The following is a 15095-nucleotide window of genomic DNA, read 5'->3' on the forward strand; positions in this document are numbered from 1 at the left end:
TCCAATATGATGGAAGTTATTGTTAGTTTTGCAAGCCAATGCTTGCAGTTACCATAGACTTTGAGTCACTGTGCTAACGCTATTTAGCAGTTACGCTAATGCTAGTTCGCAAGTGCCTTCAAACTGCATGCAGAGACAAACATTTTATCCACAAGTTCATCTGACTCTGGGGAAGTAGATAAAGGGATTCATTGACAAAATCCTGAAGTATCCCTTTACTTCTCTCCATTGGTTGGTTTAGCGTGAGAGTGTACAACATGGCCATTACTGTTACATTCACACCCCATAGGGCGCTGTATCTTCGCTAGACCAAGTGCCCCTTAATAGGCAAAATTGCCTCTGGTAATGTCCTCCAATCTTGCTCCAGGAATCCAGTTCACACACACACACACAGGAAGATGAGGATTGGATGATTGACTGAGTGTAATTGTCTCTGAATCATATTGCTTCTTCCTCCTCCTCCTCACTGCTGCTGGTTCCGCTAATGGAAAATAGCAAAGTGTGCACAGGCAAGCACACACACACACACGCGCACGCACGCACGCACGCACACACACACACACACACACACACACACACACACACACACACACACACACACACACACACACACACACACACACACACACACACACACACACACACACACACACTCATGTGAATCATGCTGTAAAGTGTAGAATCACACAGTGATGCTGCTTGGGAGTGAAGTCATTCTCTAATTGATTGTTTATCTCTGCAACATACTGCTATTATACACACAGACTGAAACGTTAAGTGTGGGTTTGAGCTATTACAATATAGATGTAGATTAACTAGATGGGCATGGGAGGGGTGGTCAGTGGCTCAAATACAGCTATTATAGTATAAATACACTGCTCAAAAAAATAAAGGGAACACTAAAATAACACATCCTAGATCTGAATGAATGAAATATTATTTACATAGTTGAATGTGCTGACAACAAAATCACACAAAAATGATTAATGGAAATCAAATTTATCAACCCATGGAGGTCTGGATTTGGAGTCACACTCAAAATTGAAGTGGAAAACCACACTACAGGCTGATCCATCTTTGATGTAATGTCCTTAAAACAAGTCAAAATGAGGCTCAGTAGTGTGTGTGGCCTCCACGTGCCTGTATGACCTCCCTACAACGCCTGGACATGCTCCTGATGAGGTGGCGGATGGTCTCCTGAGGGATCTCCTCCCAGACCTGGACTAAAGCATGGCGCGAGACATGATGTCCCAGATGTGCTCAATTGGATTCAGGTCTGGGGAACGGGAGGGCCAGTCCATAGCATCAATGCCTTCCTCTTTTAGGAACTGTTGACATACTCCAGCCACACGAGGTTTAGCATTGTCTTGCATTAGGAAGACACACCAGCATATGGTCTCACAAGGGGTCTGAGGATCTCATCTCGGTACCTAATGGCAGTCAGGCAACCTCTGGCGAGCACATGGAGGCCCCTCAAAGAAATGTGCGGCCCCTCAAAGAAATGCCACCCCACACCATGACTGACCCCTCGCCAAAGCGGTCATGCTGGAGGATGTTGCAGGCAGCAGAACGTTCTCCACGGCGTCTCCAGACTGTCACGTCTGTCACATGTGCTCAGTGTGAACCTACTTTCATCTGTGAAGAGCACAGGGCGCCAGTGGCGAATTTGCCAATCTTGGTTTTCTCTTGCAAATGCCAAATGTCCTGCACGGTGTTGGGCTGTAAGCACAACCCCCACCCTGTGGACGTCGGGCCCTCATACCACCCTCATGGAGTCTGTTTATGACCGTTTGAGCAGACACATGCACATTTGTGGCCTGCTGGAGGTCATTTTGCAGGGCTCTGGCAATGCTCCTCCTGCTCCTCCTTGCACAAAGGCGGAGGTAGCGGTCCTGCTGCTGGGTTGTTGCCCTCCTACGGCCTCCTCCACATCTCCTGATGTACTGGCCTGTCTCCTCGTAGCGCCTCCATGCTCTGGACACTACGCTGACAGACACAGCAAACCTTCTTGCCACATCTTGCATTGATGTACCATCCTGGATGAGCTGCACTACCTGAGCCAGTTGTGTGGGTTGTAGACTCCGTCTCATGCTACCACTAGAGTGAAAGCACCGCCAGCATTCAAAAATGACCAAAACATCAGCCAGGAAGCATAGGAACTGAGAAGTGGTCTGTGGTCCCACCTGCAGAACCACTCCTTTATTGGGGGTGTCTTGCTAAATGCCTATAATTTCCACCTGTTGTCTATTCCATTTGCACAACAGCATGTGACATTTATAGTCAATCAGTGTTGATTCCTAAGTGGACAGTTTGATTTCACAGAAGTGTGATTGACTTGGAGTTACATTGTGTTGTTTAAGTGTTCTTTATTTTTTTGAGCAGTGTATATACCACAAAGAAGGGAAGATAAGGTGAGGTCACCTATCTTTCCCCACATTGACATCATCAGATCTGAGTGACACTATCCCCTTTAAGCCAATGGGTAAGAGTGACTGCCATGACTTGAATGATAACTCCCTCCCCTCTAGGCTTGGGCAGTATCCAGATTGTCATATCGTCATACTGTACTTTTCCATTTCCCAGGATTTACGGTATTACCGGCATAGCACACAAGGGGGCGCTAAAACCTCAAGAAAAGCCCATTGGGCCTCTATTACCAGAACACAAACAAATTTAGCACAAACTAATAGCAAAATCACCGTTACCTAAATTCTAACCAGCGAAAATAAACAAACTAATTGCAAAGACAGGAAAATCCAGCCCATAAAGTTATACAAGCATAGCTAGTAGCTAACAAATGCCATTGTTGGTGAGTGTGGACATTGCCAAGCGAAAGTGAACGAGAGAAATTATGCAAATGAACAAAGATGTGATGCATGCTTTTCCGAAGGAAGAACACCATGTGTACACGGAGCCGATGTGAGAAGACGAAGAAAAATGCTTAGTAGGAAGAGGGAAAAGAGGGAAAAATGGGAAAAAATGGCAGCTGTACAGATAACTCATCCAGAACTCTGTGACTTCAGGCAGAAAACAATTATAAGATATCTGATGGCAAACATTTAGTAGTGAATTGCATACAAGTGTAACTTCATCACCTTATGTGCACCGCACAACAGAGACTTGCCGATAGATATCGAATGCTGTGGACTCACCAGCTCCCGCTTTCTCCCATTGTGCTACTTACAACTGTTCTGGGGAACTACGGTAAGCTTCATAATGTTCCCTAACATATTGCACAAGTTGACTGCAGGTAATAACTTAAAAAGTAGCAACAAATATTTTATTTTATTGAAAAACCTCAAAGAAATAGTTTCAACGGTATTGACGGTATTTTCCAAATACCCCGATATATGGTATATGGTTTATACCACCCAAGCCTCCTGCTCTCCTCTCGTTTGGTCTCTCCCTCTCTTTTCCGATGATGTCTGTAACTGTAGATGACTCAGACGCGCTCCTCCTTTTCCCTCCTTCCCCGCCTCTTCTGAAAAGATGCACTCCTTTCCCTCCCTCCCTCCTTCCCCTATCCCTCCTTTCTTCCTTCCTTCCCCTCTGAAAGAAAAGTAAAGCAGTGTAACACGCCTGGCTGTAGTGGCCGACAATAATTTTATTGCCAAACTGTCTTCATTAAGGTATAACGACAAACACTAGTCACTAGTTTATATAGTTATATAGTTTGAAAGGACACAGACACGCACACACACACACACAGGTGTCTGCAATCCTGGCTTGACTTCATTGGTTGATTTACAGACATAAATAGAAGATATAAAAAAGCATGAATGGATAACATACGATCATAGATACAATTTGGCTATATAGGCCTACAAAATATTATTTGCAATGGGTAGCAAAAACACAACAATCACAAGAATGGCTTCAGATCAAAACTCTACGTTGAGACCGAAGGGAGCAAGAGCCTTTCAATTGAAGATCCAGGCGGTCCCTCTCGTTTTAAGAATAAATGATTGTCAAGGAACCACACCCGCTTGCCCCTAACCATACAGACCTATAGGATCAGGTTACCCATTAAGGAGCCGAGAATCAAAAGCGACCCTGGATTTGTTGGGTATAGAACATACAGGATGTCATTACATAACCACCAGCTGACACCTGAAACCTTGACGTCTGCTGAACTGGGATCAGGTCTTGCAGCAAATAGCCCGTTATCCCTTGTTTCGCAACACGTTAAGGCTGACTCAGAATCAATGGAAAACAGCCTGAAATAAAGACACAAACAGGTGCCTTCCCCCTCCCCACACACACTCATCTGGCCCAGCCCTCGTTCAGGAACCGTTTGGGCATCTCGCAAAGTGCTTGAACCCTCACCATCACTCCTCAGCTTCCCTTTTTCTCCCTCTTTTTTTCCTGCAGTGTCTTTCCCTCTCTTTTTCCCACTGTCTTCATCTCTACGGTACTGAAAGTAGGAGGCTTTTGTTATTCTCGTCAAAACAAACAGGAGATAATACAATGTCAAAGTCAAAGCCGCTGTCCTTTCCTGTCCTGTCCTCCCTCTGATTTATTTAATTAGCCAAATAAATCCCCAATACAAAATGTCGGCCATTTTCCTTCCATCCTGTCGCTGGGTTATTTTCAGACAGCAGAGCTGAGCAGGGTGACTATAATCAGGACTTTGGCCCACATTCAATGGGAAGTAGACTGTGTGTGTGTATGTCTCTCTCTCTCTGTGTATGTGTGTGTGCGTGTGCGCGCGAGTGTGTGTGTGCGTGTGTATTTCCAGTGTAACAGACAAACGGCAGCTGTTGATAAGCTGACAGGGACTGAGCTCGTGGTATATACACTAATCCTTCTGCACATGTGTTTTAGTAACCAATATTATTAACTGGCTTTACAGAATAAAAACACTTGTCCAAACACATGACATAACACACAGTCAACACAATGTAACATGTCTGAGAAAGTGCCTCAGATGTAGGATCTTAATTTGATCACTCATTTGGTGCTGCAAATGTTCCTGCACAGAAAATGCAGTACCTATAGGATAAGGAAAGAGACGACACAACAGTGTTAGGCCTGACTACCAACAACGACGAGACAGCCTACAGGGAGGAGGTGAGGGCCCTGGCTGAGTGATGCCAGGAAAATAACCTCTCCCTCAACGTCAACAACACAAAAGAGCTGATCGAGGACTTCAGGAGACAGCTGAAGGAGCACGACCCCATCCACATCGACGGGGCCACAGTGGAGACGGTGAAATGCTGCAGGTTCCTCGGCATACACATCACTGACAATCTGAAATGGTCCACCCACACAGACAAGGCGCAACAGCGCCTCTTCAACCTCAGGAGGCTGAAAAGATTTGGCTTGGCCCTCACAAACTTTTACAGATGCACCATTGAGAACATCCTGTCGGGCTGTATCACCGCCTGGCACGGCAGCTGCACCATCCATGACCGCAGGGCTCTCCAGATGGTGGTGTGGTCTGCCCAACACATCACCGGTGGCACGCTGTCTGCCCTCCAGGACATCCACAACATCTGGTGTCACAGGAAGGCCAAGAAGACTTCAAGGACCTCACCCAGCCGAGCCATGGCCTGTTCACCCAGCTACCATCCAGAAGGTGAGGTCAGTAGAGGTCCATCAAAGCTGGGACCGAGAGACTGAAAAACAGCTTCTATCTCAAGGCCATCAGACCGTTAAATAGTCACCACTAGACGGCCCCCACCCAGTACCCTGCCCTGAACTTAAGTCACTGTCACAAGACAGCTACAACCCGGTTACTCTACCATGCAACTTACATAGGGCTGCTGCCCTATGTACATAGTCATGGAACACTGGTCACTTTAAATAATGTTTACATACAGTTTTACCCACTTTGTGTGCATATGCTGTGCTCTAGTAAAGTCCATGCTACTTAACTATTGCTGTACATATCCTATTCTTCAGATATACTACATATTCTATCCATATACTCTCCATATTGCCTATAAATCCCATCACATATTTATATATATATATTTCTTCATTCCATTCTATTACTTTTTAGATTTGTGTATATTGTTGTGTATAGGGCTGTTGCGGTGACCATATTAACGCCACACAGGCAGTCACGAGTCATGAAGGCAGTTAAATTCCACGTGACCGTTTAGTCACGGTAATTACAGAGCTGCTGATGATCATTAGTAGCCTACCAAACTTGCTAACTGCCTGGTACTCAGCAATCTATTGTCCCTTTAATCACTCTGGCATCAATGCAAATGTATTCGAAAATCTAATCAAACACTTCACGAGAGCCCATGAGCTCATGTTGCCCAACACTTCAATAGGCTATGCAACTGGGCGAGAAAACAGAGTGATGGCCTCTATATTTATTTCTCAACTTTCCTAATATTAAGCTTATATTTACAACAGCTACCTGGCTGGCATGAAAATAAACCAATGTGCTGTTTAAGTGCATAGATTACATGTATGTTTTCCACTGCCTCTGTTTCGATACAGGTGCATGATAACGGTACATTCTAAATCAAAACAAATTTTTACACATATATTAGTTAGTATATGTAAAGGAAAGATTAAATCAAGAATCGTCTGATGGGTGGCAATATTAGCCTGTCACTTGTGAATTATATGTTACCACTTGTGAACGATGCCCAGTATAAGAAACAATGCCTTTTTTTGGCAACTTTTTCAAATCATATTCGCACACCTCATGTAGCGTAGCCCAGAGGCATCTATGTTTTCATAAGATTTGTATCGCAACTAACCTGGCAAATAACTTCTTAAAATGAAGCACATTAAGGGGTGTAGAGCCAAACTGGCATATATAAGCAGCGCCTGAGTTTCAAGTTTGGGGAAGATAATTTTCACCATAAAAACGCACCTTTATAATAAAAGCATTACATGCATAATTGCATTTGAGGTCACTTTTGATATGGGTGTTTTCCTTTAATGGAACATTTGCTCTTATAACCTACTATACCATGTGTGCATTGCTGCGCTTATAATGTGAAGAAGTAGCTTAATAGTTTATCAACATTTTAAGCTAAATGTTCTGATCTGTTGCATCAGCCACATTGCGTAAAACGTTTTTTGATGCTAGTGGTTAAATTAATTTGGGATCTATCGCATCCCACAATTGTCCCAGACTATGTTTGGAATATTTAATTTCTCACACAGAATAGAATAGGTCGACCTTTGTACTACGGGGGATGGTAGCTTGACATAGACTAGTGCTTTTGCTGTTCGTTTGGCCTTCTCATCTTGTTGGCTGATGAACAGTTCTTACAATATCTTCAATATGTACCTCGGAATTGGATAAGGGCGCACGCAGCTGCGTCCCGATGTGTCTGTCTTCACTTGTAGCCTGTGAGAAAGACTCAATCACATGAAAGAGCGCGCAGCACTCAAGGAGAAGGGCACAACGGCCCCTGGCCGCAAAAGGCATGGATTTTTTTGGGGGGATGCATTACGGCCACACAAAGGGGATGCCGCCGTGAAATTCTAGGCATTATCAAGTGCTTGTCAAATTGTGAATGAGTGACTGATGTAGTGTGTACAGCCTGTGCAAAAAAACAAAAAACAAAGCAGAGCTCATGCCTTTTAAGCAATGTTTTCAAATCATCATTAGAGTCGCATCATGCAGCCTTACAATGTATTAAAAATCTAAAACATACAGCGCAACGTTTGTAGAACAACTAAAGTTACATTAATAGCTCTAGGAATATTTCTTTGTCAACTTCTCAACACAGAATAGCCGCATGTGCGCACTCCCTCAAATCATTTGGAGATTGTATTCTATTTCATTCAGCTTTGTTCAATTGTATTCTTCATACTATAAAATAATGCCACGCAATTCTAAGCAAATCTTGTCTGCTAAATGAACTAGTGTAGCCCACAGCCATTTGGCATAGCCAGATCAGGACCTAACATGAGGACAACTCAGAGAATGCTATTATTTTTCTTCATATCACGCATCTTTTGACCTGTCTTTAATAAATGATGGATTTATTGTGAAGGTGTAGGCTATATTACATGGATTTGATTCATCTTTCTTTAAATGTAGATGTTCCAAAGGTCAGCATCCGTGTCTTGTAGGCTATGTGTGGAAGCCAGGAGATGCTAAATGTGTTTATGCTAATTAACGCTCAATTACCGTGAGACCGACAGTTATTTGCTTGTCAATCAACAGTCGATGAAATCTCGTGACCGCCACAGCACCTAGTTGTGTATTGTTAGATATTACTGCATGGTTGGAGCTAGGAACACAAGCGTTTCGCAACACCTGGAATAACATCTGCAAAATAGGTGTGTGCGACCAATAACATTTGGTTTGATTAGGTATCTTCATGTGGATTACATAAGCAACAGCACAGCACAAGGTCAAACCCATATGCATGCACACACTGACACACACACACACACACACGGACGTGCGTATAGACACACATGCATGCACGAACGCATGTGAGCACACACGCACCGACCGAGCGTGTCTCTGCCTGTCTTTTCATTGTGTTATAGCCAGGGGAATCAAGTTAACATTGTTATCTGGCACTGAGCTTCACAACAAGCCACGAAGTAATGGAAGTCTTTTTTCACCTTAGCTTTATAGAAGGGAAACTGATGAAATATGAAGCTTGTGTGTCTGTGCAAACCTTAACTGATGGAGAGTCCCTGCCTGGCCAAGACCCAAATGGCTGGATGGATGGCTAGATTCATGTCTTACTGAGCAAAAATAACGGCGAGAAAGACAAGGGATAGAAAGGATTGAAAACAAAAGACTTTGGGATTTTGTTTGTGTGTGTGTGTGTGTGTGTGTGTGTGTGTGTGTGTGTGTGTGTGTGCTCTTTTGGGGAATACAAATCTCTTAACAGCACCCAGGTTTGGAGATATCCACAGTGCCATGGTAACATTCACCCACTTCCATCCATCCATCCATCCATCCATCCACCTCTCTTTCTTTCCATCTGACAGCACACACACTGGCTCCTTGGTTACATAGTGGTTGGCATGGGCAAACTCACGCTCTCTCTCTCTCTCTCTCACACTCGCTCTCTCTATCGCTCCCTCTCTCTCTGTTTCTGTGTCGCACTGTCTCACTCCCTCTCTCTACCCTGTCTATCCCATTTGATCATCTCAACAGCAGATGAAGAGGCAGAGCAACAGGCGCAGACCAGACTCACTGCCTAGAGATGCAGACTTTATCTCTCTCTTTAAATTTCAACTCAATTATATTCGCTTTATTGGCATGACGTAACAATGTACATATTGCCAAAGCTTACTTTGGAGATTTACAATATTAACATAATTAAAATAAGAATCAATATTGTTAATGGGACAACAGTAACAACAATAATCAAGGGTCAAAATAACCATTCATTTAACAATGGCATAAAGGACATGTGCACGTTGTTCGGTCTGTCAGACACGGTCCCTCATTTTATGTCAGGCAGCAATGTCATGCGATGCCAACCCACAGCTCTCTGCATCCTCCCCCAACAGGATGGGAAATATATTCTCATCAGAGAGATCTTTGAAACCTTGAATAAGAGTTTCACATTTGGGGAAGTGACACTAATTGTTTCATATTTTTGACATTTTGTCAGGAAATGCAGCTCTGTCTCGGGTTCTGCTGTGGTGCAGTGGTTGCATAGCCTTTCCTCTATAGGAAGCCAGGTTTTTCCTGTGTCTACCCTTCTCAATGAATGGTAAGGCTGTGCTCACTGTACCTTGTCAAGGTTTTTCTAAGGTTTTGATTAGTAACCATGGTCAAATAATTTGCCACGGTGTGCTGTCGATTTAGGGCCAGATAACACTGCATTTTGCTTTATGCTTGTGCTTCCCAATAAGTAATGTAGTTTTATTTTGACTGTCTTGTAATTTGGTTTATTCTGATTGATTGGATGTGTGTAGTAAGATACATAACAATTGACTGCTGGTACTGAATGACACACACAGGCCACCATAGATACGGGCAGGAGGAGAGGCAGAGAAAACCAGCACACACACAGCTGGACTGATCAGACTGAAGGTACAGATGTAGGATCTTAATTTGAGCCAGTATTCTACAGCAGGACAATAATCCTGCAGCAACAGGAAATGTGAATTATTATGTGGATTATAATTAATGGAAAATGTTGTAAGGGTTGATACATTTTTCATTATGGAAAATCAAGTCTGACATTTTAAAGTGGAAAAAACAAACTTTAAAAGCCTTTCTAACCTTTGAATACACTACAAGTTTGTGTTTGCTGCTGTGCAGGAACATTCTCTGCAACAAAAGTGTGATCAAATGAAGATCTTACATCTGTATGAGGAATCTACCAAAAATGTAGTGGGTAGAATGAGAAATTAATAGGGAGGACAGACAGACAAACATGATAGAGATAGACAGAGATGGTGAGCGAGAGAGAGAGAGAGGGAGACAGGCAGACAGAAAGAGAGGCAGACAAACAGAGAGACAGGCAGAGAGACATGCTAGCATCTACAGTAAAGAGTGAGACAGAAAGAGAAAAACAAAGATGAAGAGTTAGAGGTGCCTCTTTCTGTGGCACACAATGATATCACTACACACACACACACACACACACACACACACACACACACACACACACACACACACACACACACACACACACACACACACACACACACACACACACACACACACAATACCTCCATCTGTGCACTCAATCATCCTTCTCCAAACACAGCAGTCCAATCGAATCAAGTCATATCAAATCAAATCACGGCTATTGAGACTTTTCATCTGGAAGCAGAGAGTGGATTACATATAGGAGGGGGGATTGGGGGGGGCTGCTGGATGTGTGTGTGTGTGTGTGCATGTGTGTGTGTGTGAGCGCGCAAGCGATTCCAGGAAGATTCCATAATCCATAACAAACCAGGAATAGTGTAGCCTACATATGGGCTGTGTCCCAAATGGCACCCTATTTCCTATACTGTATAGTCCACTACTTTTTACCAGGGCGCTGACTGCATGGAAGCACTGCAGCATAGCAACTGTTGGGATGGGTTAATCAGGTTTTTGTGCCAACCCAGCTTAGAGCTGGGTGAGGCTTAAGCCCTCCTCTCCACCACACCACTGGACTGCCAGACAGTGGATGGTTGACCTTGTGAAAGAGACAGCGAGAGAGAGAGAGAGAGAGAGAGAGAGAGAGAGAGAGAGGAGGGGGGGGGGGATTTGTGTGTGTGTGTGTGTGTGTGTGTGTGTGTGTGTGTGTGTGTGTGTGTGTGTGTGTGTGTGTGTGTGTGTGTGTGTGTGTGTGTGTGTGTGTGTGTGTGTGTGTGTGTGTGTGTGTGTGTGTGTGCATTCGTGACATAATGTTCCAGAACCATGGTTTGAAAGATTTTTGGGATGCATTCCAATTCCAAACTCCCAAAGTTACCTACAGGGTTCAACTTCAACACAACACACCACCGACAGCTCAATGATGCAACACAGCACCCACCCTCGAAGGCATTGTTTCCTCTACATCTGGAACTGAGTGAGAAGAACGTGTAAATATTCTGGAGATTTTCACAAGCACATCCCGACTCCCTTACTGTCGTTTCCAAAATACGTGCAGAGACTGCAGACCTCAACACAGAAACACAGCTTAAATGACATGTCTTACATCGTAACATGACAAAGCATTTCATGTGATAGTTCCCTTTGCTTCAGGTACAGAGCGAGACATTCCTGGTTCCACAATTGACTCAGTCGGAAAATGCTCAACGGCCACAGTAAAGAAAGTTCTGCTCTGATAAGGGAGTCAAGAGAACAGCGGAGTGTGTATCTTGGACGTGGGCGGTAGAGGACATTGAGACAGCTTGCTTTTTGGTTTAATGATCCTCTCCCCTCTCTCTCTCTCTCTCTCTCTGTCTTTCTCTCTCTGCCGGGCCGGAATGGCTCTCCCATTTGATATATCGATTTTTTATTTTTTTGCTCGGAGGACAAAACTGTTCAGCACAGCAGAAATGTGCTTCCCCCTTGGCTACGTCCTGTCTGTGTCTGTGGGAATGTATGCGGTCGAGTGTTTCGCCAGTCTCTGAGTCAACACAAAGGGGTTTTCGGGAAGACAAACTATTTCAAAACCTCCAGCACAAAAACGAACGGGTCCTTTTTTAAATAGCACAAAGCAGAGTAGCTTTCTTAGTGTGACAGTTGTAGTCGTTGTATGTTCCTACAGAATGACTTGAAACAATGTAAATATAGTCTGGTGCCGAATCGGTGTTTTTAGCCAACTCCTCTGACTATTGTTTGACTAGTACACACTCCGTGTGTACAACAGATGTACAACGCGTTTAATACATCGACTGACATACAACCAATATTTTTTGATGGGTTTGGTTGTTTAAAAAAGTTTACTCAACCATTGTGTGCGCACTGCACACAGATCAGGAGATTTGTGGAAGTGGTCCTTGGTATACTTGGAATGTAACTTGTGAGAGAAAAGGCAGTGACAGGAAATGCATGCAGTGGCAGCTGTCACCCTGTGCCTAACACAGTTTACACTGTATAAAAGGCTAAACTGATTTTAGATCCGATCCTCCTCTGAGACGCTTGATACAGTTCCAGCTCTGTAGCCTAGTAGTGCAAGGGTTATTGTACACCAAATCACTGACAAAAAGGACAAGGAAATAGACTAAAAACAATATTTTGATGACAATATATTAGTAATGCATTAGTAATTAACCAACAATAATGGCAATATTAATTATTACCATTATTATTATTATTTCATTATAGTACTGTCACTAATAACACCATTGTTGTCTCAATCATCAACCTGATTCATTACAGTATAGCCTAACAGTAGTTTTCAGCAAGCAATCTATATGGTCGTCCCCCAATTGCTCACTCCTGCACACATTCGTGCATGGTGATGCTGGGCTCGGCGCAGCGGTCGGGATTAAGGATGATATGTGCTCAACATTTTCCTCATGTCCATTATTCACAGTCATGATGAGGCACGACAAAACACCGAGACATTAGCTAGGTCACAGGTTGTTTAACAGCATCGATTATTAAGCTATTGTTGAACCACTCTCCGATATTGAACGCCACAGAACATTCCAGATAAAGTGGTTAGTGATGTCAATGTAAAAAAAAAAAACGAATGGGATTAGGCTACACAGCAACATTGAGAAAGCAGAAGTGACAGTTTACACAATATCATCATAACGATGAATCAATACATCGAGTAAATGAAATGGTCCTTGAAGGATAAGACATTCGCCTATAATGCTAATTCATGGGTTAAGCAGTTCATTCAAGACGGGTTCTCTTCCTGAGCAACGTCCCATCATTCATTGCCGGCATCGTTCACTTGTTGGGAAGTGGGTTATCATCCAAGACAAAAGACAACTCAACAACCAAACGAAAGTCATATCAAGTGTTTTGAAACACAAAACTATACACGTTATGGAAGTAGGGTTTATGGTTCATCATGTAACGGAATTCTCTGATGATGGTGCCAAAATAATGACAAATCATGTAGTAGCATACAACCATTATTATATCATTGAATAATGACGAATTCAAAAAGCAAAAACTGAAAAAACACACTCGCATACAATGACACGCCAACATTATAACCTCCCATACAAATAGTGAGTGAAGCCAGGATATTAAAAACATGTGTTGGCTTACCCCGGGCTTTGTGTAGGCTATGAGTCCGCGAAGAGAGATGCCCTGTTCTGTGGGTGAGATAGTGTTCACTTCTCTACCAGTTATCAAAATGTGATTTGTATTCGATTGACGCACAATCTCGCTGCAAAATCGGCTTCTTCACTCAGCTCCTCTATCCAGAATGTAGGCTAGTTGGTTTAGGATGTTGTCAGCTCTGGGACGCCGTCTAGTGATGGATCTTATTTTATAAACATATAAAAGCGATTACAAAAGCAATTGTTATGGCGAAATTCTATTGGCTAGTGTGGATAAGTGCTTTGTTTTTGTTCCAGGCAAGTTCTATCCGTCCGTCCGGTTGTCTGGATAAACAGTTTTGCCGGTTCGTTGATGGAAACGCCTTTTCTGTACTCTCTCTCTCTCTCTCTCTCTCTCTCTCTCTCTCTCTCTCTCGGTTGTCGTTCCCGGTCACACGCGCTGTCTGATACCGTTGTTTCGCAGACACTCGCGCACACACATTTTTCCAAGATGATGTCACCGCGCTATCCGGTTTGCAAATCCCACCTCCTTTTCCATCCCTCCGTCCCTCCTGATCCCGCTGCTCTCCATCACTGCCACACCCCCCGACACGTTATTGTCCTCCAACTCTTTTTCTCTTGTTTCTTCCGATGTAACATCCAGTGTGGCATCGGAATCGCGAGCATCACAATCATTGGCATCTCTCTAGCCAGGAGCGCGAGGTAGATGACATTGAATTCTCTAAACTGATGGAATAGGTTTCCTTGTCACAGTAAAAACAAGCCCAATTTTTATATAATTTTCTCTCCACTCTGATGCAGTTGTGTATTCAACGACGGGCCTACTATATTAGGTTAGCCTACTATATTACATTGTCATGTTGTGGTTGGATGGTAGTGGGTCAGAGAATTAGAAGAGAGATAGAGAGAAAAGAGAGACGGAGAGAAGGGATAGCAAATGTTATTATTATTATTTTATTTAAAATAAGTGTAACTTTAAACCCAGACATGACACACTCACAGCCGTGTTTATGGTTTAGAGGTGTTCCCTATATAGTGCACTACACTTTAATCCAGAAGCCCTGATAAAAAATAGTGCCCACAGGGGCACAACTTTGGTTTAAGAAGTGTGGGGGGGGGGGGCATATATATATATATGAATTATAAACTGGATAGTTCTATCCCTGAATGCTGATTGGCTGACAGCCGTGGTATATCGTATAACACGGGTATGACAAAACATTTATTTATACTGCTCTAATTACATTGGTAACCAGTTTATAATAGCAATGAGGCATCTTATTGTTCGCGCCTAAGAACAGCCTTTAGCCGTGGTATATTGGACATAAATGACACACCCTCGTGCCTTATTGCTTTAAAAAATTTTTTTTATCCAGTCGGATAAACACTCCAAACAGCCTACCCGGCCGCTCGGAGGTGTCTGCAAGGTCCTAAAGCACACCTTTGCTTTGTTTTGTATCACATTCCAATGA

General features: G+C 43.4%; 1 protein-coding gene across 1 annotated transcript in view; it reads right to left on the bottom strand.

Moving 5' to 3' along the window:
* LOC109896896 (astrocytic phosphoprotein PEA-15-like) overlaps positions 1-14223 on the bottom strand; it is a 56805-nt gene extending 42582 nt beyond the window's left edge. Inside the window, exon 1 of the mRNA XM_020491331.2 lies at positions 13610-14223. The gene's annotated coding sequence lies outside the window, so the exon portion shown is untranslated. The remainder of the gene's footprint in view (positions 1-13609) is intronic.
* Positions 14224-15095: the final 872 nt, after the last annotated feature.

This window comes from Oncorhynchus kisutch, linkage group LG9 (genome assembly GCF_002021735.2).
Source record: "Oncorhynchus kisutch isolate 150728-3 linkage group LG9, Okis_V2, whole genome shotgun sequence".
Taxonomy (NCBI): domain Eukaryota; kingdom Metazoa; phylum Chordata; class Actinopteri; order Salmoniformes; family Salmonidae; genus Oncorhynchus; species Oncorhynchus kisutch.